A 27,521-nucleotide genomic window follows, 5' to 3' on the forward strand; every position below is an offset into this window, starting at 1 on the left:
AATGTTTTGTTTACACATATGGCTTTTATACAGTTTGAGTTAAAGAAGTCATAAGTGTGTAGCCGGGCATTGTGGCGGGCGCCTGTAGTCCCAGCTCCTTGGGAGGCTAAGGCAAGAGAATCGCGTAATCCCAAAAGCTTGGAGGTTGCTGTGAGCTGTGTGACATCATGGCACTCTACCGAGGGCGGTAAAGTTGAGACTCTGTCTCTACAAAAAAAAAAAAAGAAGGGTGGCACCTGTGGCTCAAGGAGTGGGGCGCCGGTCCCATATGCCGGAGGTGGCGGGTTCAAACCCAGCCCTGGCCAAAAAAACACAAAAAAAAAAAAACAAAAAAAAACAAAAAAAAAAGAAGTTATAAGTGTGCCCATCACACAGAGAGTGTTCATTTGTACTTGTCAGGTGTGAATCCATCCATTCTTCCTCTCTCTCTTACTTTCTTGATTTCTGGTGAATGTTATTTCCATATGTGCACTTGAGTGTTGACCGATTAGTTCCTAACTTAAAAGTGATTGCATGTGGTATTTGTTTTTCCCATTCTTGTCATACTTAGAAGAATGATCTCTAGTTCCCTCCAAGTTAACACAAGAGATATTAGTTCACCATTGATTTTTAAGGCTAAGTAGTACTCCATGGTAAACATATACCACATTCCATTTAGACATTCTTGTATCCAGTGTGATTTCTATTGGAGCTAATTTGGAAATAACTTCTATCTCAAATTGAACAGTTGAGCACATAGGTTGACAATTTGGATTTGGGGGTTTGAAATGCTAGGAAAGAATATGCATGGAAATAGAAATTTGGGATTTTAACCTATCAGAGTTAATTATACGACTGTGAGAGCAGATGATGCTGCTCTAGGAAAAAAGCATTGAGAGTGAGAATAGTAAAGTGAAGCTGACGTCGTATCCTTATCTAGAGTTATATGTACTCAGACAGGTTGAAGGAGACCAAGGGCATGTATTGATACAGAAGTGAAGGGAATTGAAGAAAAAGAATGACATCATTCAGGAAGATAATTTATTGGAAGCTAAATTTTCACATTTTCTATTTTCTTCTAAGTTTTTTTTTTTCAAACTGTAGAAAATATTGTACATTTTGTAATGAAAATACTAAGAGAACGGGCCCTATTAGAAAAATGTCAATCTGGTGGTAGCATTTTGTGTAAACTGGCAAGGTGCAAGCTAGAAACATTTGAAGATAATCCTAACACCTCAAAATTACAACATTTCAGAATTGTAACACTTCAAAATTATATCTACATTCAAATATGCTGGACCTGAAGATTCCCAATAAAGGCTAAAAAATTATGAAAAAGATGATTTATGTGAAGTGTCACATTGTAGTAACCATGCAAGAATGTGGCAGTCCTAGTATAAAGATCTGCAAAATAAATGAATAAAAAATACAGCACATTCCTACATATATAAAAATTATATATGTAGAAACTATAACTTATTTTAATTACTTATAAGGTTATTTTAAGGTTGAAATGTTGCCTTTAGATAACTATAATTTCTCCTCTGAGACCGAATAAAAATACTTAAAGTGGCTTATTTTAATTTACACTTGCTTCTTGAACAAAAAAAAAAATGGTGTGGTTCACTCAGATTTTCTTCTGTCTTTGCCACCCCAGAGAAAGGAGGATGAATCCTCTTCCTCAGTCTACTCTATCTGAATATAACAAGAATATAGATTTTTTTATGATGCTCTAGTTTCACTATATAGTAAATATATTTTCTCTTCTTTATAATTTTCTTAATAAAATTTTCTTTATCTTTATTTTAAGAATGCAGTATAATCAATTACTTACGTTATTGATAAGGGGTCTAGTCAGCAGTTACCTATCACTAGTAGAGTTTTGCAGAATTTTGTCTGAATGGGGATTCGACTCCCTAAATCTCACGTTCTTCAAGGGTCAATTGGAAAGAGAAAGGGAAAAATGCCGAACTGAACACTAAATCATTTGCAAAGTTTTTTCTCCTCTCAAAATTTATTTTACCACAAAGAAACACTGCTACAGGTAATTATGTGTGTAGCTTGTAAAATGTTATAAGGTTTCTTTATTTTTTCCTTTCTGTTCTACTTTCTTTTATACTGGTTCCATTCTCAGTAAACTATACAAGAGTAAACAAGATTGCCGGGGCTATTTGTGCTGATCTGTGAGTACTCCAGCCTGGAGGCCTCCCAACCCCATTCACCTCACTGTCAACACAAGTTTTCAGAACGGCCTCAGGAGCATCAAAGCCTATGTCAGCACTTTAAAGGGTGTCCATGGGAGGACCATGGGAGTGATATTCTCACCTCAGACAGTGAAATACGCATATTATAACCCTGAAGGCATCAGAGTTGACCTGTTTTAGCCCCAACCCAGTGATTGGACTCATGTGACTGGTAGCAGGTAGTAGAAACATCGGCTCATATTCAGGATGCCTTCAACACGGTGTTGAGTATGCAGAGGATGTGCTGTCTGGAAAAGTGTCGGCTGACAGTACTGTGGATAATTCATGATGAACCTGGTTAACCAAGTACCCCAAATAGGTCCTAATGGTATGGAGACCATGCTCAACAGCAACATCAATGACCCACTGATGGTGACCAACTGGGCCAGTCTCATATATCACAGATTGCTCTCAATGAGAAGCTTGTAAACTTGTGTATAGGCCCCGAGCAGCACTCCTGCCAGTCTGAGTCTCACCGTAGGGCTCAGAATGAGGTGAAGGAGAAATGAGTCACACTGAGTCAGTCAAGCACTTGTAAGGAACATAGCCCACCTTTTGTAAATGAGAAAAAAAGAATAAGTAAACAGTATCCAAATACATAAATTATTTAAAAACTTCATTTTTCCCCATTAGTAGTTATAGTTAATATTAAATTTGTAAACTTTTTTTAACATTCCAAAAATCTATAAAATCATTGCATTGAACTAATTCTGCTGGAAAGGATAAATCAAAAGCAACTTTTAAAATATCTCATCAACAATTCTTATACTCACTTTATTTCTTCCTTATCACTTTATTGTATTTAAGATAGATTTCACGTTTACATAAGAAACATACTCCAGGGAGTTGAAACTGGGGATAGGTGTTAGTAAGGAAAAGTCTGGTTTAACTGTGGAAAGTCATGGTTGATTTTGAGTTTAGTTATCTTGGTATGGTGGATGGTCAAAGCTGATTCCTTTTCTCATGAGGCAATTTTTTTTTTTTTTTGAGACTTTCTCTCTCTAATTTTTTGCAAAAAATTGACTCTGCAGTTTTTTTTGTTTGTTTGTTTGTTTTTCTGAGACAAAATCTCACTAGGAGGCACAGGAGGCACCTGTCACAACACCTGGCTAGATTTTTCCCTATTTTTAGGAGATAAGGAGTCTTGCTGTTGCTCAGGCTAGCCTTGAACTTCTGAGCTCCGGACATTCACGCACCTGACCCTCTCAAAGTGCTAGGATTACAGGCGTGAGCCACCACTCTGGCCAAGAAGAGATGTTAATGGAAAATAAACTCATTACTCATTTGAAAAATACAAATTAAATCTACAATGAGATATCTAAATGTTAGAATTGAAAAAATAAGAAGAAAGAAAAGAAAAATGTACTATACTGAATGTTGATGAGAACACAATTTGACTGGGATTCTCATATAGCTGATGACAGGGTAAAGCAGTACAAATACTCTAAGGAGAATTTGGCCACATAAACACATATAAACATTCAGCTTTCAGGTGGTAAGTGCTACCTGTTGCACTCATAAAAGTATATGTTCATGTGAGATTGGAAAAGGTACTTACAACAGCTTTATTTGCAATAGCCAGAAACTAGAAAAACTGAAATATTCCTTTGGTGAATCAATTGACAAATTGCAATATATTGTACATTAGAATGATATTGAATACTACCTTTTTGATGCAAGCACCTACATGGATGAATGTCAAAATAATTAAGCTGAGTGAAAGATATCAGAAAAAACGTAGCTCTTTTATCAGTCCATTTGTATAAAATACAAACTAATTCCATAGTGAAGGAAAGCAAATCAGTGGTTACCGTGGGAGGAGGCTGGTGAAAACAGGCAAGAGGGAGGAATTACGAGGGGGCATGAATAAACTATTTTGATGACAAATATGCAATATTTTCATTATCTCCATTGGTTACAAAATGTACACATTTAAAAATTGATGAATTATAGACTTGAAATAGTTGTAATTTATGGTTTGTCAGTTATATTTCAATAACATTCTAAAAAGAAAAAACAGTGGGAAGAGATGTGGAAAAGAGAATTCAAAACTGCTCCAGTTAGCAGCTCTTCTGAAGTCTCTTTTACTCCACTTTTGATGCAAGAAAACATATGTCAGGCACACACCATAGACAGTGGGATCAGAAAAAACTAGATGGGAGTCTCATGTATACTCCTCACTCGTGTAGTATTTTTTGAAGTTAGCTTATACTTCCTCAACTTGTTTTTCCAACTTTGATATATGAAAAAGCCACCACAAAGGACTGCTATGAAGACATAATAGAATACTTCATATGGAGCCTTTGGCTCACAGCAGTCTCAGTAAACTTCATTCCAGTTCAGCCCTTTCAATGTGATAAGCAAATTTAATTATTTGTTGGTGTTACTCTCATGATTTGGTTTCCGTCCAAACCATTATTGCTCTGAAGTCCATGAAGAATGCCTGCCCAATTTTAATGTCTCTTTTGGTTATGCACTCTCATCTGACTAAAAAAGGGATTAATGAAAAGTCACCTGTATTCTCTCTTGCTAATTTTTGTGTAGTAAATACAATGCATTTTACACCTGAAAGTCATTTAACTTTATTCAGTTCAAATTTCTTTTAATTATGTTAAAAAGAATTGCTCCAGGTCTCCATTTCTATATCCAATTTCATCTCATGTACAGTTAGCTTTACAACTCAGGAAGATGTTGGAATAATTTTTCCATTTATAACATCTGACAAATTGAGATTTTTAACAGTTAATGTAATAAAAGTATTAAGGTAAAAAAGTGCACTTTTAAGCAATATTAGTTATTAGTACAATATTGCTTATTAGTACAATTACTACAAATTGTACTTTTGTATAATCTGTAAGTAGAATTTAAAGGAAAGAAATAAAAATTATTACAGAAGCAAATGTTTCCAGTAAACGCAGTTCAATTCATTCTTTTTAGTTCAGAGTCATTTTGCTTTAAAAGGACAGCAAATACAATTTTATTTTGTGGTCAATTAATAAGAAATTCTCACTACCTGATTCTCAAAGGAAACGTGCCCTGGTTAGTGAATGGTTTGCATTTTGTTTTTGATTTACCTCAATAAACTGAACAGATTAAAAACTCAATGTTTTACTATCACTACTTCAAAGCAAGAATGTACAAGTAGTTCTAAGTAATCCTTGAACTTAAAATGCTTAAAATTATGAGGTGAGTGATATTCCCAAACAAGTTCTGAAATACTTAACTGTCACTGGTAATAATTTATATAGCAAGTATGTAGACATTTGCCAGGTAGATCTGAGGGGCATGTTAATGGGGTTCAGTGAAGACAGATAGCTCCATTCTGTTACCACTGAGCAGACAGACAGCACGTGAAACACTTCTCAGCCAACGTGCATCAATCTCTCCCGATGGCTGCTCAGATTAGACAAACAGGCACACTCCCATGAATCTTAAAGGGCCATTTGTGTCTTTCATGAAGTTGTTTAACTTTGTTTTCATTTTATGGACCCTGTCTGAGGTCTAACACACATGGCATTTGACACATTGATTTTTATCAAATGCCTAGGAAAAGAGGGATTTTTACTGAAACATAAATTATGAATTTCAGAGAATAAACTAAATTTAGTGTTACCTCGAGATACAATAAGATAGTATTTATTATTTATTAATTTTTATATATTATTTATAAATGGGTTCAGATATTTGTGACATTATTTGATTTGGTACAATTTAGAATGTGATACCTGTCGGTAGAAAGGCCAACTTTGCACCAGTTTAATCATTTTCAGACTTAATATATACAGTTTATGAACCGCTCAAAATTATGAAGACACTCTGGGGTAAACATTGAGTAATTGTTTCTGTACAGTCGATAGGATGATAATTTGATGGGCTGAAAGTGATCTCCCAAATATATTGCTGTCATTCTTTATTCAGTATCAAGAGTGACATAACACAAAATGCGATTCCTGTATTTTCCAGAAACTGTGTGTTTCTATGATTTGTAGGCTTGCACCCACATAAAATCAAAGTAAACAGCATCAATGTTCAAACTATGTCCATGTATTCATATCTAAAAACCTGTGTAAACTATCATTAAAGATACCATGAGTAGGATACCATAAAGTTCTACTCAGAAATCAGGAAATATTTTTTTTATTGTTTGAACTACACAATTGTTCAAAATAGACCAATATAATCATAATTTTTTAAAGTATAATATTACAAAATTTAAACATTCTTATGAGACTCTGGGCTTGTGGAACAGATATGAATCTTTTAAATGAGCAGTAGTTCCTGGATGAATGATGATGGCTAGAGATTGAAAGTGTCTTTGAGAAAATGAATTTTGTTCCACACAATCTTGTTACCTGCTGGTTGCCAGTGTTATCTGTCCAGCCTTGGGCTTTTCCGGTCCTCCAATGGGAAGTGGCTTCTTTATCTGCCAAATTCAGGCCTGTCTCAATACTCAGTCAATTTAGGGCTTGAAAGCAGTAAGTTCTTAAACCATCCATATTTCCCCATCTCAGACTGATCATTATTGCATCTTCCCTTCTACTATACTGACTGAAGACCCAGGACTCCAAAGAGGCCCAGTAAACCTGAAGTGAAATGCAGCAGTGTAAAGCAGGTATTCTGCCCTACTGGACTCAGCACAGCCTGGTACAGCCTCCCCTCCCATACATGGATTCTGAAATCCCTTACTGAGAGGGACAAGATCAGTACTATTTTGTCACCTCCCGTCACCAATCCCCTGGCTGCTGTTACGTATATCTATACCAGTCCTAAATGACTACTTTGGGTTCTTATGAGCACAAAGGCCAGCCGGAAGAAGGATGGAAAGACTTCATCCAAGAGCTGGAATCCTACCTCTCTGCCTTAACATAGTGTTTGGGAATGTCTGCCTATGGACACACTTCTCAATTTTAAATTGTTGTCTGACAAGATTTCTGTGAATAATCTAATACATTTTTTCTTCATCAGAGAGGATGTCGGTTGAACCTCTAGTATTGATCATTAATACCTTGAACAGAGCATATCTGTGTTTCCCCCACCAATATTCACTTTAGTGTGTAATTTTATGGGAGTAATATGATTTGTTTGCTGTCCTTCTCCATAAGCCCAAACCCAGGGACTTCTGTTTTTTTTTATCTTTCTTTTCCTTCCCTTCCCTTCCCTTCCCTTTCCTTTCCTTTCCTTTTCTTCACTTGTTCCCAGAATTTAGCACAGTACTTGACACATAGTGTTTCATCAAAGAGCAGTGAAATAATAATCATATTAACTGTAATGGAAGCACAACTTCCTTTCTTCTTATATTCCTATTGCTTTAAAGGATTAAGTAGGATAAATAGAGATCTAGACCCCCAAAGAGGAGAAGCAAGGGTTGGTTTGTATTCAAGAAGACCAACAGGGCCACATTTCTAGGAGGTGGGCTTCAGTGGAGTAGAATAATATCACTGAAATAATATCACCTGTTTCCATATAAAGGTAGGAAATCATAAGAGAAATTTGTTTTTTTCTAATAACTTAAAACAACCTAGATAATAAACAAAATAATATATTCTCTTGAATCTATTAGAAAACGGAGGTTGTAAGAAGAATCAATCAACACATGTAGGGTGTTCCATTATAGCAGATGATTGTGAGAATTTATGTTTCATAAATATACCCTATTAGACAATTAAAGGAATACAGAAATCTAGTCATTCAACTGAATATTTCCCTTGAAAACGAATATAAAATATAAAACAATGCATTTACATTTATTATCAAAAATTAAAACATCAACTAATTATGGAGGGTGTCAATAAATACACATTTTAAGAAAGTTAAAAGAAACTGCATTGAAATTATAATATTCTGCAAGCCACTCAGAAGGAAGAGGGAGCCAGACATACCCTGGGAAAGAGAATCCCTGTTCAATAAATGTTGCTGGGAAAACTGGACAGCCACATTTAAAAGACTGAAACAGGACCTGTACCTCACACCACTCACCAAAATTATTTCACGATGGATATAAGACGAACTCAAAGGTTTATAGCAGCACAATTCACAATTGCAAAGACGTAGAAACAACTCAAGTGCCTACCAAATTTATTTATCTTATATTTGTTGTAGAGACGGGGTTCTCACTCTAACTCATGCTGAACTTGAACTCTTAGCCTCAAGCAATCCTCCAGCCGTGGCCTCCCAAAGTGCTAGGATTACAGGTGTGAGCTACTGCAACCTGTAAAGTACATACTTTTTTTGTCTTTCTATTCTTTATTGCGCTATTCTTTCCAGCTATGGTAGCAGCACGTCTGAAGTCCAAACTACTATGGGGCTGAGGCAGGAGGATTTCTTGAACTCAGGAGTCTGAGGTCGCAGCGAGCTGTGATGATTCCACTGCGCTCTAGCCAAAGTAACAGAGACACTTTCAGGAAGAAAAAAAAAAAAAAAGTATACACAAATAAACAGAAAATTATAATATCAAAAATCCTTAAAATATTTCTTTTTTTTTTTTTTTTGTAGAGACAGAGTCTCACTTTATGGCCCTCGGTAGAATGCCATGGCCTCACACAGCTCACAGCAACCTCCAACTCCTGGGCTTAAGCGATTCTCTTGCCTCAGCCTCCCGAGTAGCTGGGACTACAGGCGCCCGCCACAACGCCCAGCTATTTTTTGGTTGCAGTTTGGCTGGGGCTGGGTTTGAACCCGCCACCCTCGGTATATGGGGCCGGAGCCTCACCGACTGAGCCACAGGCGCCGCCCAATCCTTAAAATATTTCAAAATGTATTGTGTTATGAAGAATTACTAAGAAGACAAAAAATATAGTAGAAAAACATGTAGAATATAGTAAGCTGGACTCTCAGAAGAGAAACAGTGAATGATCTTATGGGCTGAATTGTATATTGCAAATTCATATATTGCAGCAGGAACACCCAGAACGTCAGAATATAACTGCATTTGGTGATGGGGTCATTGAAGAATGATTAAATTAATTAAGTGATTAAATGGGGCCCTGATCCAACATGAGTGGTGTATTTATAACATCTTACAAAGACAATAAGACAGAGAGACAGAGACACCAAGGGTACCTGTCTCTCTCTTTGGAGGCCCAGCGAGTAGGTGGCCATCTTAGAGTCATGGAGCGAGGTCTCAGAAGAACCTCAAACCTCCCAACACCTTCAGCTTGGACTTTCATCTCCAAAAACTGTGAGAACATCAATATCCATTTTCTAAGTCACCTAGTCTATGATATTCTGTACAGTATCCCTAGGAGACTAATATGTATGACTTATAACACATAAAAGTGTTTTCAATTTTTTTGATTATAAGGGAGATATAAATATAAACACTAATGCTAGAATATTTTATATCTTTCACAATAGGCAAAACTTAAAAGTCTTAGAAGTGTTGGAAAGAATATTGTGGAAGTGCTGTACACATAAATCACTGGTAATGCTATAAATTAGTAAGTTTCTTCCAATTTCTGCCCTAAGTCTAGGCCATTTTCATGATCAAAATTCATGTTATGCTGTATACAAATGTGTATCTTGCTTTTTAACTTACAAAAGAAAAATTTTCAAGTGACTAAATGTCGTTGTAAATGTAATATCAATGACTCCCTAATTTTTATAATAATGGATTTCATATAATTACCTAAAAATCAAATACATTTTATTTCTAGATTATATTTTAATATTTATTTATAATGCTGCAGCGAGCATTTGTCTACACAAAACTGTATATGTGTGATTATTTCTTTCACCTACATTTCTAGAAGTTGAAATGATACAACTATGAAGACAAACATTTTATAACATACTGAGACACATTGTGAAAATGATTTCTAACAGAATTATACCAAGTTACAGTCCTTTCATTAGTATATATGATTATTGCACTGCTATTAACTAAAACTGACATTGTATTTGTTATTGCTAAGACTAGTTCTATATTTTGTGTTGGCAAAATAAAAAATTATCTTAAAAATCAGACTGTAATGTGAAAGACTGAAAGTGGACCTACCCCTCACACCACTTACAAAAATTGATTCAAGACAGATGAAAGAGTTAAACTTAAGACAGCAAACAATAAAAATCCTCAAAGAAAGTTTGGTAGAAACACTTGAAGATGTTGGCCTGGGGAAAGATTTTATGAAGAAGACTTCCATGGCAATTATAACAACAACAAAAATAAACAAATGGGACTTAATTAAACTGAACAGTTTCTGTACAACTAAGGAGACAACATCCAAAGCAAATAGACAGCCTTGAGAATGAGAAAAGATATTTGCATATTATGAATCATACAAAAGCTTGATAACTAGAATCTACAGAGAACTCAAATTAATCAACAACAGCAAAAAAAGACCCAACAATCCCATATATCACTGGTCAAGGGACATGAATAGAACCTTCTTGAAAGAAGACAGATGAATGGCTAATAAACATATAAAAAAAAGGTCATTGTCCCTAATCATAAGAGAAATGTAACTCAAAATCACCCTGCGATATCACCTAACCCCAGTGAAAATGACCAACATTACAAAGTCTCAAAGCAGCAGATGCTGGCTCGGATGTGGAGAGAAGGGAACACTTTTACATTGCTGGTGGGACTGCAAACTAATGCAACCTTTTTGGAGGGGAGCATGGAGAACCCTCAAAGAACTCAAACTAGACCTCCCATTTGATCCTGCCATCCCATTACTGGGCATCTACCCAGAAGAAAAAAAAAATTCTTTTATCATAGGATACTTGCACTTGTCTGTTTATAACAGCTCAATTTATAATCACCAAAATGTGGAAGCATTCTGAATGCCCACCAACCCAGGAACAGATGGACAAACTGTGGTATATGTATACCATGGAATACTATTCAGCCATTAAAAAGATGGAGACTTTACATCTTTTGTATTCACCTGGATGGAGGTGGAACACATTCTCCTTAGTAAAGCATCACAAGAATGAGAATAAGAATCCAATGTACTCAGTTCTATGTGAAGGCACTAGATGAGCTAATACAAGGTGTGGGGTGGGAGAAGGTGGGAATACGAAGTGGGGGGAGGGCGGGAGATAAGTGTTAAGAGTGTGACACACCTTTTGCAGGTCAGGCACAATGATAAGAGGGAATTTATCTGACAAATGTAATCAGTGTATCCTAATTCTTTGTACCCTCAATGAATCCTCCCCCAAGAAATATAATAATAAATAAAAGGAGACATTTAAGATTGAAAAAAGACTGTATTTTTTAACTCCTCCTTTCTTCCACCCCTTCCTTCCTTCTCTCTCTCTCTGCTTCCTCCCCTAAAGAAAAGCAGAGAGAGGGAAGGAGGGAGGGGGGTGGTCTCACTGTGTGACACATCTTGTACCCTCAGTGAATCCCCAACAATAAAAAAAAAAAATTTAAAAGACTGTATTTTTAAAGTAGTAAACTGTTTATTTTCTGAAAGAAAATAAACAAAATGTCTTTTACTGCTTCTACATATTGAAAGTTAGTAATGGAATAACTTTATTACCACATTTACTTGAAAATTTCGAGCTTGTAATTGGAATTTCCGCAGAAATCTCAGTATATTTACAATACTGTGGTTAGTTACTAGCTGTAGTACATTGATTTAACTTTTCAGCAGAAATCACACAGATTCTCAGTATATTTACAATACTGTGGTTAGTCATTAGCTGTAATGTATTGATTTAGCTTTTTGACATTTTTGGTTAAGGTATATACAAAACAAATACAATATTTTTTTTTTTTTTTTTTTTGTAGAGACAGAGTTTCACTTTATCGCGCTCGGTAGAGTGCTGTGGCGTCACACGGCTCACAGCAACCTCCAACTCTTAGGCTTAAGCGATTCTCTTGCCTCAGCCTCCCGAGCAGCAAATACAACATTTTGAAAAATAAAAGGTTATACTTCTTTGCTAAATCATTATGCTTTTGTACTACTATAAAATCTTACAATCAGCCTTGGAAATGCATCTTCTCTAAGAACTATGACAACCTTTTGGAAATAAAATTATCATCTACATGAACTTAAATTTACTTGAGAGAATGGGATAATCTCCCACAATAGATTACCTCTTTAAGAGTGCACATTCAATTTTCTTACCTCCGGTCTCCTCTTGCCATGTCATTCATAGAATTGTAGTTATATTAGCTCAAATATGTCATCAAATTCCTATTGCTGGACATTCAATGTCTTTTTCTGACTTTTATATTATCTTATAGACTTTAAGACTATCATGCTTTGGAAAACTTATCTCCCAACTCCAAATAGACCAAATTATTACTAGATTTACATTTATTTAATTCAAAAATAATCGTTATATATACATGAAGGTTTTTAATCCTTTGTTCCCAATAGTTCCTGTTTTATTTCATAAGGATGCTGGAGCATACATTTTTTTTCCAATTCTAGACATTCCATTAAATTTCTCTTTTAATTTGTTCGTACACATATTAACATCAATCATTACATTTTAATCACAATGAGCAAACCCTCTGAGGTACAATTCTTTTATTGAAGACACAACAGAAAATTATTTTCCTACACACAGCTAATTCTCTCCAGAACTTCTTTTTGGTATGTTTTATTATCGTTGTCAGAGACTGAGCCAGGTGAATTGCTTTGCTATTTCTGCCTTGCCTAATATTACCTCAGGAGTTATAATTAATTCCAATGTGTGTAAGGTATTCCTGCCCTTGATTAAAAAAAAACACACAGACACAAACACCATTCTCACTTTTTACTCTTCCTATTTAGTCATATGCCAAAATAAGAATGAAATTATTTCACCTGTATTTTTAGTTTGCATATCTGTTAATATACTTTAAATAACTGCGCACAATACTATACAATGCAACAAGTAAAGCCCATGTGAACTTTTAGTACATTATAAAATGAATTAAAATGGCATAGTTTGAACACAAAATAGTGTCTATTTCTTAATATTTACATTACATAAACTCAAAAATTATTTCTATAGTCTCCACAATAATAGACATGTTTTTCTGAAAGGTTAATTATGATATGAATTAGACCATTCTTTTGTATATTGCGCCTATTATAAAACCATATTTAAAATGTTATGCTTGACAAAACTTCTGGGTCTCTAGTGTTGGAGGATATATTCCTCAAGTTGGGAAATCTATAAATTATAATAAAGACACCAAAAATTCATATGTTTTGTCAAACGAAACTATTTGAAATATAAAAAAAGCCTAAAAGTTCTAAATTCTAAGAAAGTTACTTTTAAAGTTCAAATACAATCCCAGCACAATTGAAATTATTTAGACTACATCCTACATCTTTTTCCCCAGTAGAAATAAAGTTCTGCAAATATCTATTATCTTTTGAGTTTTATAACAATCAAGAAAACAAAAAATAACATAATCTAGACTTTCAGAAATAGAAAAGAATATTTAACAGTGTCTATACTGACTTTTTATACATTTATCTTCCTGAACAACTCCAATGTTGTTGATAATAAATACCTTAGCTGCTTAAAACTAAGGGATATTTGGAAACATGTTTGGATGCATTTTTTTTTTTTTTTGTCTTAATTTCTGAGAGGAGTTGTGGCACTGCTAATCTTTTACAGATGAAGTCCAGGGGTTACCTTTCTTGTAATGCTTGGAATATTCTAACACACAAGGAGATTATATTGTTGAAATGCCATGAGTGCACTGGAGGAACATTATGGAGAAAATGATGAAATCACTGGAGGGTTCTGCTCTTACATTGGTTTAGGTAAAAATATATATATCTTAAAACTAAATCAAGATTCTCTCCTTAGGTATTGAGCACTTAGAATTGAATTATACAAAAAGAAAATTACAGTTTCACATGACTAGAGTGTTTAAGATTCTTTTCTTTTTTTTCCCCTGATTACTCTTTTCCATAAGATGCTTGGCACATTTCAGATCAGCTTGGAAATGGCATCTGGAACAGAACTAACCATCATGTGTCTATTTAAATAATTCCGAAGTTTCCTTTTTTTTTTTTTTCCCCAATTTTTCCAATTTACGCACTACTTTTTCAAATATATTCCGGGGAGTTCTAAACTACAAAATATGAAATAATATTTCACCTGGCTCTTCCAGGATCACGTTGCAGTTTTTCTGTGTGCCTTTCCCACCTCATGTGTTTCCAACAAGTCAGCCTCCCTACTCTTCTTCTGGAAAATTGCACTCTGTCTAATGGGAGTCTTCAACCTCCAGGAAAGCAGAGTGGATGATGAGTTCTTCAGTAAGAAAACTAGCTCCCTTGCTGCTGGGCAGGGCCATACCAATCCCTGACTTCACTTTTAAATCCCCCCCCACCCATCCTGGATTGGGTGCTGTACTTACTGAGTTTGTTCCACTTCCTGATCTGAAATTCAACCACTGATTATGTGTTTGTCTCAGGGCCATTTTCTTATAAAAATCATTTGCACACTAGTTTTTATCTCAGAGCCTGCTTCCTAGAACATTAAAATATCAGGCTAAATATACTCAAAATGTTTTGAACTTTAAATACTTTTCCTTAGTTCAGAAATAATTTTGAACATATAAAGCATTTGAAGAATAGGAAAAAGAGTTTTTTTTGTTGTTGTTGTTTGTTTGTTTGTTTTTGAGACAGTCTTAACTATTTTGTTCTTGATACAGTGTTGTGGTGTCACAGCTCACAGCAACCTCAAATTTTTGGGCTTAAGCCATTCTCTTGCTTCAGCTTCCCAAGTAGCTGGGACTATAGGTGCCTGCCACAACACCTGGCTATTTTTGTTGTTGTTGCAGTTGTCATTGTTGTTTAGCTGGCCTGGGATGCGTTCGGACCCACCAACCTCGATATATGTGGCAAGTGTTGTAGCCACTTTGCTACTGGCCCCGAGCTGGAAAAAGAGTACCTTTTCCCACCCAAATTTATCTTTTGTTAATATTTTGCCCAATTATGCTCAATTTGTTCTGTATTTGGCCATCAGGAACCCCTTGAAGCTGACTGCAGTGTCCTTATGATATATATCCATCATTTTTTTTACCTGATAAATCTTTCTGTTTGAGCACATCCTTACGTTATGGCAAAGAAAGAGATTTAGACTCATCCTTACCTTCCCTGGCCTATCCCTTACATCAGACATTCTTTGAAAGAGTTTTGATTCTTTTAAGGGTGGAATGGAATAAAAAGAAAAAAAATCTGGATATTAGATTGTTAAATGTATACATTGATTTTGGAATTTTTTTTCTTTAGGAAATTTTAGCATGTAGAGATAAGGAAAAAATGTCTTTTTGATGTACAAATATATAATTTATTGTACAGTACATATTTATATATGCACGTTCATATGTATACATATGAATATATATATTATAGAAATTTTGAATTCACCTTAAAATTTCTCATTCCAACTCAAACCATGGACTTCATCCTTGCATCTCACCATTCCATGCTTGGCATTTAGATCTCCAATACATTTGGATTTTTTACCTATATCAACTCTGAGGATTAAATCTGATTTTACCTCTTTTCAACTGTATGCTCATTTATTTAGAAGCATGATTTTCTAAAGTGATTTGTGATCGTTTCATCATTTTCTAGATTAATATATGTACTCGAGTCTATTTTCAACTTTCTATATCATCCCCATGATCTATCTGTCTATCCTCACACAGTTATCAAATTTTAATGGTAAAAGCTGAATGGACTGTTTTAAATATGTATTTGGTAGAACTAGTGTTCCCTCACAGTTTTGCTTTTAAATATTTTTCTATTTTGTATATTATTTTTTCAATAAGAACTTTAGTATTTATTCATTTAATTTCATAAAAATACTTACTGTTATTTAGATTGGGAGAATGTTAGATTTATTTTAGTACATTAAACATGTAGTACTGACTATAACATTTGCAATGATGATGAGTGGTTCAAAACAAGAAAAAATATGCCTTTATACTTTTTAAATGACATGGAAATATATAGATGGTAGGAAGATAATAGAGACATAATTAGATGGAGATAGATATGATAGTGATTTAAAAAAATTGCTACCTGTCAGCTTGCATATTTTTTATTATATCATTTATTTTTCTACATTATCGGAGTAAATCATTCAAAATGCAAATAGAGACAAATATTTTCCTGCTGTTCTAATTTGTGTGCCTCCAATGAATGTCTCTCACCTAACTGCATTAAGGAAGAACAATGTTAAATGCTAATAGATTTTTACTCTTATTTTTTTCATGTTGAAGTTGACAACATACTCACTCAAAACCAGACTGTACAAAACTTTGATGTTGGTATTGTACACTTATAAATATCATCTTAGATGCCATTATAATGCTTATTGTTGCTCATGGGAAAGACACAATATAGAAAAGTGATTAATTATCAGATTTTAGTTTAGATCCAGATTCAATTTCCTCTCTCTGAATAATACCTTTGAGACCTCAGATGAGTTGCTTAATAATTTAGAACCTCAGTTTCTGCATGTGAAAATTATAACAATACTTTCTAACGTACTGTTCTGAGGATAAAACAAATGCATAAATTTGTAAGAACTTCTTAGCAACGTAACTGAAGATTACAAATGCAATTATAAATACATTTTATTAGCAGTAGTGTTATATCCACTCCTCCTCGACTCCATCCTTATTTTTTTTTTTTCTACTCAAGCCATCATTTTGAGTCTATCAAAATGCTTCTCCAACTCTCTTTGGTGAAGGACTTTTAAAAAATATATCCAATACTTTCACAACATACAAAAAAAAAAGTGTCACTGCGATGTGCTACCCATGTTTGTAAATGGTCATTTTCACTTTTTATGCTTATCTCACCACTATTGTCTATATACAATTAGACAGAGATCTAACTGATACCTGATTATTTATAAATAAACAATAATCTGTGGTTCACCCTTTAAGCAGCATGTATATATTCTTGCATCTTTTATATTCTGTAAGATTTTATTTAAAAAATAGTTAAAATTATTCACTGTTATTTCTCCCACAGTTATAAATATAATGTTACATAATTTGCTTTAGATCATCAGCCTACCATCTACTTTTTTAAATATTCCTGCTAGACGTACGATGCCTCCCATGCCTGGTATAGCGTATGGTTAGATAAAATGTGACATCTACAATCACATGGATCATTATATTTGTTAATATTACATAGGCTTTATTCACTTGAACACTTCTGAGTTATAAAGTATGACATTTTACGTTAAGCCATTTCATTAAGTAACTTCAAACTATGGCACAAAAACAAAATGATAACTCTAGATCATTTTACAAATTTAGTCACTGTAAAATTGTTGTAGTAGAAAATATCTAACTATGGGCAAATGATCGTGGGCCTTGCTGGTAGAGTATTTCTTTGGAGGCACGTCCACTTCCACAGTCTTAGACATAATTAATAGTTTCTTTCTTTCTTCTTCTTTTTTTTTTTTATCACCCTCGATAGAGTGCTGTGACATTACAGCTCACAGCAACCTCCAACTCCTGGGATTAGCCGATTCTCTTGCCTCAGCCTCCCATGTAGCTGGGACCAAAGGCACCCACCACATGCCTGGCTATTTTTTTTGTTGTTGCAGTTTGGCCGGGGCTGAGTTTGAACCCGCCACCCTCGGTATATGGGGTCAGCACCCTACCCACTGAGCCACAGGTGCCACCCTAGATAATTAATAGTTGAAAACAAATGTTAAAAATATTCTTAACAAACTTTCCTAGATTTTCTATATTTAGAAATAGAAAATCTATATCTAGTGTGACTATTTGAATAATCATACTCATTTTACCTAAGCATTTATGAACATGAAGTTTATGCCAGTATTAGATATTTGGAATAATTTCTATATTGCTTTGTGAACATAATTATATGTAGAGCTTAATTCTGTTATGATTTCTGTATAAAAGTTGAACTTATAAGAGACAATATGCCACCAAACTTGTAAGATATCTTAATTATGTTTTAAAGTACCAACATTTAATTTTTAAGTAGAAAAGCACAATAGTTTTTCTCTGAATGGTGTTAATTTTATGTTACATTGTTGTTTTCCATTATTTGGCTTAAAGAACAATATGAATTAAGGCTGAAGTAGAAGAATAACATGAAAACTACAACTTTTCACTTTTGTTATATTTTTCTTAAAACATTATTATTTTACTAAACAATGAGCATGTGTGCATATGTACACTCAGGTTTTGTAATTATTCACATCAGTGATATATCATAATTGAGCCAGCTTACTCCATATACTTCTATGTCCAAATGTGGCTGCATATCAACAACTGACTAAGATTAGCTCTTGTGGGGAGGGGGAAGTTCCAGCCAGACAGCTTCTAGAGTTTTAAAGGGGCAGGCCTCCAAACAGCACTTTGCCCTGAAATTAGGGATTTCCTGAATCACTCTACTCCTGTTTCTGTTTCCTTTGTCCGTTCTCTTTAATCCTTTTCCTAATTCAATCCCTAATGTATTTATGACTAATAGTTGAACATTGGTTTCAAGCTTATAAAATCATTATTACTAAGAATGCAAGCACACCAAAATATGACCTTCTAGTAAGTATTCCCACATGCACCCTGCACCTAATTACTCACCTTAAGTTGCAAAATTACACTTAATGCTTTACTAAAAATGATGAGATTTGAAATATATAGACATGTCAAAATAATTTTGATTTCTGCATCTTAATGTTCTCTGTTTTCTTCCATTCTCTTCCCTCCAAAATAAGAGTATTTTAATGAATTTGAAATCAATTTAAAAATTTTTCATTGATCAAAATCTGTGCTTTTAGTGACAAAACAAGACTTCTAGTATATGTCTCTTACTTGCACAAACCAATTTAGCTATTCTGCTACTTGAGTTGCTTTTGTTAAAGTTATCTAACATATAACTTTATACTGTCTTTTTAGTTCAGTATAAATAATATACTGTCTTTTTAGTTCAGTCCTTCTGAACTACAGAATTCCAATACTTATATTTTCATATTTTTTGGTAGGACTGAACTAAAGCTAATACATAAAGGCTCACTCTTCAATGCGAAACTATACTGAATAATGTATGGCAAAATTTATTTTATTAATTTTTAAACATATCATTTATATACCTAAGCAAAATATTTAGGGCCAATGAATTATCTTTTAATTTTTCTCATTTAATTATTATTTTTTAGTCATGGAAGGGTATATAATTTGAACATTTTACTACAGATAAAAGTTTCTGAGGGCTTCCTTTGTAGTTTCATAATGCCAATTTCTCATATACTTGGGCAAACATTTTTGTAAGTATAATTGTCAATTTCATATTAATAAAATCAATAATCACTATAAAATGAATTGATAACTAAAACTTATAACCAATAGAATAATTACCTTATGACTTAATTTTTAAATCACTAGTAACTAGTGTTTTCATTAAAATTAGCAAATTGTTACAATGGAATCAAATAAGATAAATTTCACAAAGCTATGTTATTGGAAAAATTACTAAGAAATTTAATATGTATGTTGTTATCTCTATATTCTATTGCTTTAACCTATTTATTAAGACCACAACGAATATTCTTTTTTGTAGATAAATGATTGGCATGCTAGTGAGGAAATTAATTTTTTAATGACACATGTATAACTATGATTTTACTTAAATAAATAATATACTGTTTTTTTCTTTTTCTTTTTTAAACTTGTTTTTATTCCAGAAAATTGTGGAGGCACAAATGTTCTGTGGCTACATAAATTTTTTTTGTACAAACTGAGTCAAAATTATAAATGTGGGCGGCGCCTGTGGCTCAGAGGGGTAGAGCGCCGGTCCCATATGCCGGAGGTGGCGGGTTCAAACTGAGCCCCAGTCAAAAGATGTGCAAAAAAAAAAAAAAAAAAATATAAATGTGCCCATTATAATGCCATTATAATTTTACCCATTCCCTTCTTCCCCTTCCACCTTTTGATTTCCCTTGAGTTTTGCTTCAACATGTTTTTCCATTCTTGTGATAAATTACTTAGGAGAATGGTCTGCAGTTCCATCTAGGTTGTTACAAAAGGTAATAGTTCACATAGTTTTAGGGCTGAGTAGTACTCTATAATATACATATACCACATTTTCTTGATCTACTAAGTATTTATGGGCACTTGAGTTGATTCCACATCCTTGTGATTATGAATTTTGCTGCAATAATATTTGACTACAAGTGCCATTTTGATAAAATAGCTTCCCCCCCACCCTTTGGGTAAACACCCAATTAGTGGGATTGCTAGATTAAATGGTAGGCCAACTTTTAGTTATTTGGGATAACTCTAAACTGCTTCCCATAGAGGTTGTACTAGTTTGCAGTTTCACCAAAAGTGTGTAAGTGTTCTTTTCTCTCCACATCCATGCCAGCATCTGTTGTTTTGAGTTTTTTGGTAGAAGTCATTCTCCCTGGAGTTAGGTGTTATTTCATTTTGGTTTTGATTTACATTTCCCTGATGATTAGAGACATTGAGCATTTTTCATATGTTTATTGATGATTAATCTGTCTTCTTTTGAAAAGCTTCTGTTCTTATCTTTTGTCCCTTCTTTATGGGGTTGTTTGACTTTTTTTTCTGATGTGTTTGAGTTCTTTGTGCAGTATAGTTTTTACCCCTTTCTCGGATATACAGCATGCAAATATTTGTTCCCATTATGTGGGATTATATTTGCTTTATTGATTATTTCCTTGGTTATGCCCAACTTTTCAATTTAATCAAGTACCATATTAATTTTTTTGTTGTTGTCATGATTGCCTTTGGGATTTTTTTAAATAAATTCTTTGCCTGGACTGATGTCTGTAAGATGGCAGTCATTCTAGTAGAACTGTCTGTGACTTTTTCTTTCCCTGATCTCTCTATTATAAAGCCTGCACGCTGCTCAAATGCATCAGACCCAGCTGGTGGTTTTCATTCAGTTCAGACCATTTTATTTACTGTTTTTAAAAAATGTCCTGTAAGTTGTTTCACAGTGAACCAAATAAATTTTGATCTTTTGTCTTATTACAGATGAGGCCAGTCACAGATTGAGGCCATTCTTCGAATTTTCTTTTGATTTTAGTTATCTTTCTCATCTGTTTCTTTTCCTAATTCTCTGTAGTAAGCTAGCTGTCCTACATTAGGGTTAGCTGGTTACTGCTACAGGTCTATTGTGTGCCCTTTAATTGCTTACTTTCGAGATTTCCATAGTTTCTAAGAGTACCCTTGAACCTTCTTATTGTTTTCCACTAAAATAATTTCAGTGAGAGAGCTTTTGAGCTGTCGCTATGCCTTCCTTCTCCCGATGACATCTCTGAGCTACTGTTATGGTGAAGGGGATGGGCCTGCTTTTTTTGATGGAATAACTCTGTTTCACAGTCATAGTGCTAGGCAAGGATAGTCACTCTTACCTTCCCCATATGGAAACTTTTCCTCATGAGTGGTCTGTGTGAGGATCAAATGTGCCCTGGTGTTAGTCTTCCACGCCTGGGATAGATCTGCTACTCAGATACATGGAGGTACTTGGTGGAGGAAAGGAGCAACAGACTTCTAAACCCCACTTGGTGTTACCAAAAGCTTTGGAGATAAGAAATGTTGGATTTCTGCCTCTTCTGATTATCTGCTGGGGAATCACATTGTAATGGGATTGTCTTCCCAAATGGGTTAGGGTTAGGAAGACAAGAGAGGCCATCTTGTCTGAGACACCACCTGAGGGACATAGGCATCCAGAATGTACTTTTTATAATCCTTAAGGAGTGGCTGCAGGAAAGAAAAAAGTGATGAGATATTGTTCAAGTACCAAGAACTTTCCTTATTCTTACCAAGACTTAATACATTTTATAGTATTTAGTACATTTTCTTTAACAATATATATTAGTTGTTTTCATCCCCAATGGATAATTTCCAGAGACTTAATTTTTACCAATTTTGTATTTTCACAAGGTTGGGTTGGTTTATTGCATTGTAAGCCCATGGAGCTCCTTACACTGGCATTTTCTTCTGAAATTCCATATGTATATATTCATATATATGGGATACATTTACATTCTAGTATGTTTAAGAGATAAATCTTGGAAGTGAAACAGGGAAAGTTTAGTTATGGGAGAGATTAAATCATATAAAAAGTCAGCAGTAACAGGTAGCTGCAGAAAGTCTTGTTGCAAAATTATAATAAGCAAGAAATCTTGGAAAATCTGTTTGCCTACTCTGTGCTTTCCTTCCAACACATTTCCCTATAGTCAGCATTCATGTGCAATGTTATCCAAACTATCATATTTTATATTACATATGAGAGCTGAAAGATTTTCATATTTTCTTAAAGGAGCTCTATTGTTGATTATAGCCAAAAAATAAACCAGGAAAACATCTGCTCATCAGGATTGTGAATATGTTCTTTATCACATCTTTAAATGAACACTATTAAGACCTCTTGGTTATGCTTATGACAAAAAATAAAATGCTAAATATAATACAGATACATGTATAAATTCAGTTGTTCTCATGTGTTGTAGTTCTGGCTTCACAGAAAATACTAATAAAAAATGATAAGTAATTGTTTCTTAGTCTTTTGACTAAGACCAAGTCAAAATGATAAGTAGGTTTAGAAAAATTATAATTACATCATCTTAGTCAGTCTTGCAGCTTAAATAACAGCTGTGGGCATTAAAAGTTGTATCCCAAAACTTGTGATCCTGAAGCACCTTTCTTGTAACGAACTCTGAAAGAATATTAACTTTCAAAGCATGATAGCAAGAACTTCACCTTGCAGCAGGTGGATTTAACAACAAAATTCAATTGAGTCTTTTTTTAAAAGTTAGCAAATCTCTATTGTGTTATGCTTACAAGAATTAAATAAAATGAATTTAAAACACTGAAAGTTCAGGATATTTCACCACTTATTATTAAGGTATTCAGTAAAGACTGTCAATTCCAAAATAAGATATTGGGAGCAAAAAAACAGCTTCCCAAGTTTGTTATAGAATTACAGATTTGGAATATGGATGGTATGCCGAAACCCCAACTATTCTTTCAAAATATATTTTTATTCTTGCCAAATAGTTAACAGTATTTCAAATATACTTTGAAAATATATTTTTTGTCTTGCCAAACAGTTAACTATTCATTTTCAGGATAATGGTAGAGTAGTTCCTATTAGATCAACCAATCCTTCCGGCAGTTAACTATAAATTACAAAAAAAAACCCTCTTGCAATCAATTGTGGCACAAGAGTAAACAAAAGCAGTCAGATATTGTCAGAAGAAATTGTGGTAGGTGAATGACCAATTTGTGAAGACTTTTGCCTCAGTGCAGGCCTAAATCGTACCAAATCAGCCGGTCAAATCCCCTTTCATTTTCTTCTTTAAAACCCGGAAGTCTGCCAATACTGTCTAAGCTGTCCACAGAAAGGACAGATCATGGATGGAAGAAAACTACAGAAAATTCCAATTGTTTTTATAACCTGTGCTCAGATCCCTCACTGATTTCTGACTTATGCGAGCAAAGTTGCATTCTAAGTAATATAAGTTAGACCCAAAAACTAATATGAGATTTCAGTTTACAGGCTTAGAGTCTAAGTACAGCCTATTAACTGCCTGATTAAAAGCAAACAAAAGAAGTAAATGTCTTTAGAAAAGATATCAGACTTCAAAGTCTCTCAAATAGAATGCAAAATTTTAATGCACATGAAATACAGGGACTCATATTGAAGGAAAAGGAATAGATTTAGAAACCAATCCATTAGTGATGCGTATGTTGGAATTACCTCACCAGGAACAATGCTCAAAGGCATAAAGGAGAATATTTGTTATAAAACAAAGGGAGAAATGAAAGGCAAAATATTGTAAGTTATAAACAAAAATATCACTGATCTAACTTGAATTGATTGAAAGTGATTGGGAAATAAATCAATATAGGTGTTTTTGTTTTTATTTTAAGCCACGGATAAGGATGTATCAAAGGAATGATGGTACTGTACAAGGCACCAAGAATCGTGCTGGCGGAATCTTTCTGATGTGACTAGCTTGGAACTTTGGAGTATGTTAGAAGCTTAAAAGTTCCAGGGGAACTTAGAATAATAAGTAATAATAATAATTATTAATAATAACTTTGAATAACTTTGACTAATAAGCAGAAGTATATTCCAGTGAATTTCAGCTATTGGCATGCTAGTAACTCCCCATCCTCAAACAATATACCCCAGCAAGCTGCTGTGCATATATTCATGGAGAGGCTTAAACGCACTTTCTGGGAGCCAAGGTGGGCCATACCACTCTTTTCATCGAATATCAGGGATCTGTGCTGAGATAAATGTTCGTTGCATCTGGTCACAGAATTGATGGAAAAGAGGCATGTGGCCTTGGCTGCTACATGCTGTCCCTCTTTTATTCAGCTTAAAGTAACTCCCAATAGCTTTAAGTGGCCATAACTGTATTAACATTGCCCCTCACTTATTTTCCTCTTTTATGAGCCAGAAATTAAAGGCTCAAACATACAAAGGCAAAAGGAAAAATTAGAAAGTGACCACGCCTGTCCCGGGAAAAGCACAGCTCAGGAAAAGACATGAAAAATCTTAAATTTATATAACATTACTCTACTTCTTGGTACAGAGAATGCCTTTAGAAAATAAAAACAAGAACAAAAATAATAACATTAAAAATCCAGGATAAATTTTTATATATTGTTAAATTTTCTTTTCTTTCTTTCATTTTTTTTTTTTTTTACCTAGACACAGCGTCTCACTTCATCACCCTTGGTAGAATACAGAGGCATTGCATCTCACAGCAACCTCCAGCTCTTGCCTCAGCCTTCCCATTAGTTGGGAGTATAGGCACCCGCCACAATGCTCGGCTATTTTTTTGTTGCAGTTTGGCCAGGGTCAGGTTCGTACCCGCCACCCTCAGTATATGGAGCCAGCTCTACTCACTGAGCCACAGGCATTGCCCATATTGTTAAATTTAATTGGCTAAAATATTGTTGAAAAATTTTGCATCCATGTTCATGACCCATATTGGTTTGTAGACATTGTCCTATAATATCTTTACCTGGTTTTGGTATGAGGAAAATATTGACTTCAAAGAAAGAGTTGGGAAGTACTACCTCTTCTTTAATTTTTTCTGGAAATGTTTGTGTGTAAGTACTATTTTTAGTATATTTAGTATTTTTTTCTTTTGTAAATGTCTGATAAAATGCTTCTACATAGCAAGTGCAATAAAGCAAGAAAAATGAAGTAAAAATCCTCCAATTAGAAAGGAAGAAGTAAAACTGTCTTCATTAACAGCTGTCTTATTTTTTAAAATATTGATTACATGTTGAAATGACAGTATTTTGGATGCTTTGAGATTAAAAAAATATTAACAAAATTAATTTTATTTTAAATAAAAGGAAACACTGGGGAAGACTTTTTAGAGTTTATCACTTTATTATACTGTCTGGTTTTCAGCAAAATATTACAAACTATAGAAAAAAAAGCAAGTTTCACTTGTGGAAAAGGAAAAGAAGTCAGCAAAAATTGTTCAAAAAAATGGAAGATCTACTAGAGAAATACTAAAAAACAGTTGTTTGAAAGATGTCAAGGAAATAAAAATAGTGTAAAAAAGCCATACAATAACATACGACAAGTATAGAAATATAAAAAGATGTATCTAACCTTAAGGTAATATAAGTTAAGTGAAAAATTCACTGGAGAAATTCCAAGGCAGATTTGAACATGTAAACGAATGAATCTGCAATCTTAAAGATCAGGCAATTGAAATTATTGGGTCTGAGGAACCAAACCAATAAAAGAAAAAAAATGAAAATGAAAAAAACAGAGCTTAAAGAACCTGTAGAATACCGTCAGGTGACCCAACAGATGCTTTGTGTGCTTACCAGTGGAAGAGAGAACAATATAGTGGCAGTAAAAATGTTTAAGTAAATAATGGCTGTAAACCTCTCAAATGTAGTGGAACACAAGCCTATAAACAAATAAAAAGCACAAACTCCAAGAAAAACGAATTCAATGAAACCACAAGCACGGAAATTGCTGAAAGCCAAAAGGTACCGTATTTTGAAAACACCAAGCGGGGGCGGCCCCATATGCCGAGGGTGGCGGGTTCAAACCCAGCCCCGGCCAAACTGCAACCACCACCACCACCACCAAAAATAGACGGGCGTTGTGGCGGGCGCCTGTAGTCCCAGCTGCTCGGGAGGCTGAGGCAAGAGAATCGCGTAAGCCCAAGAGTTAGAGGTTGCTGTGAGCCATGTGACACCACGGGACTCTACCCGAGGGCGGTACAGTGAGACTCTGTCTCTACAAAAAAAAAAAAAAAAAGAAAAGAAAACACCAGGGGAGTATCTACCATTTACATAGAGGAGCTTCTCAATAAGAGGCCCAGCCATAGAAAATCGTGGCAGTGATTCCTTTCTTTAAATAATTACATTAAATCTAAATAGACTAACCTTTCCCATTAAAAGACAAAAATTTGCAGAATGAATAAAAACATTATCCAACTGTATGCTTACAGTACGTTTAAAAGAGACTCACTTAATATCAAAAGACAAATACGTTTGAATTAAAAGGATGAAAACAAAAATCCAAAAGAGATTAGGCTTGGCTATACTAATAGTAGAAAAAATATTAAATGAGACAAAGAAGAACATATTAAGCTAATAAAATTTTTAATATAGCAAGAAATTATAATTATACATATTTGTGCATTAAATAATGGATCATCAAGATACATGAAGCAAAATCTATTGTGTGGCCACCGTTACCCTGATAGCAAAGCAAGACAGAGATATTAAAACTACAGGTAAATATCCCATATGAATATTGATATATAAAACTTTAACAGAATACTACCATACTGATTTAAGCAACATTATTAAAGGGGTAAACACACCATGGGAAAATGGGATTTATTCCCAAACTGCAAAGGATGGTTCAAGACATAAAAATCAATCACTGTAGTCCTTCCCTATCTTTGATTTTACTTTTAGTTATATTGCTACACACTGGCTGTAAACAAATTTAAAAGGATATTATAAAAATAATTTCATTTTAACTGACAAAAAGAATAAAAGGAATTAACCATGGAAGTGAAAAATCTATAAAATAAAAACTAAGCCAGAATGGACCTAGTGGCTCATGCCTATAACCCTACCACTGTGGAAAGCCAAGATTGGCTGAGCACAGGAGTTCAAGACCAGACTGAGCTAAAGGAAGACCCAGTCTCTAGGAAACAACAACTAGCTGGGCATTGTCACGGCCACCTGTATTCCAGCTACTAAGCAGGCTAAAGTAAAAGTATTGCTTGAGACCAAGAATTTGCTGTGGGCTATGACTCCACAGCACCCTATCAAGGGCAACAAAGTGAGACTCTGTCTATAAATAAATA

At 34.3% G+C, this 27,521-nt stretch overlaps 1 pseudogene; it reads left to right on the forward strand.

Annotated features, from left to right (window-relative positions):
- LOC128567386 (eukaryotic translation initiation factor 3 subunit F-like) overlaps positions 1-2,731 on the forward strand; it is a 120,249-nt pseudogene extending 117,518 nt beyond the window's left edge.
- Positions 2,732-27,521: the final 24,790 nt, after the last annotated feature.

Source organism: Nycticebus coucang, chromosome 16 (genome assembly GCF_027406575.1).
Source record: "Nycticebus coucang isolate mNycCou1 chromosome 16, mNycCou1.pri, whole genome shotgun sequence".
Taxonomy (NCBI): Eukaryota; Metazoa; Chordata; class Mammalia; order Primates; family Lorisidae; genus Nycticebus; species Nycticebus coucang.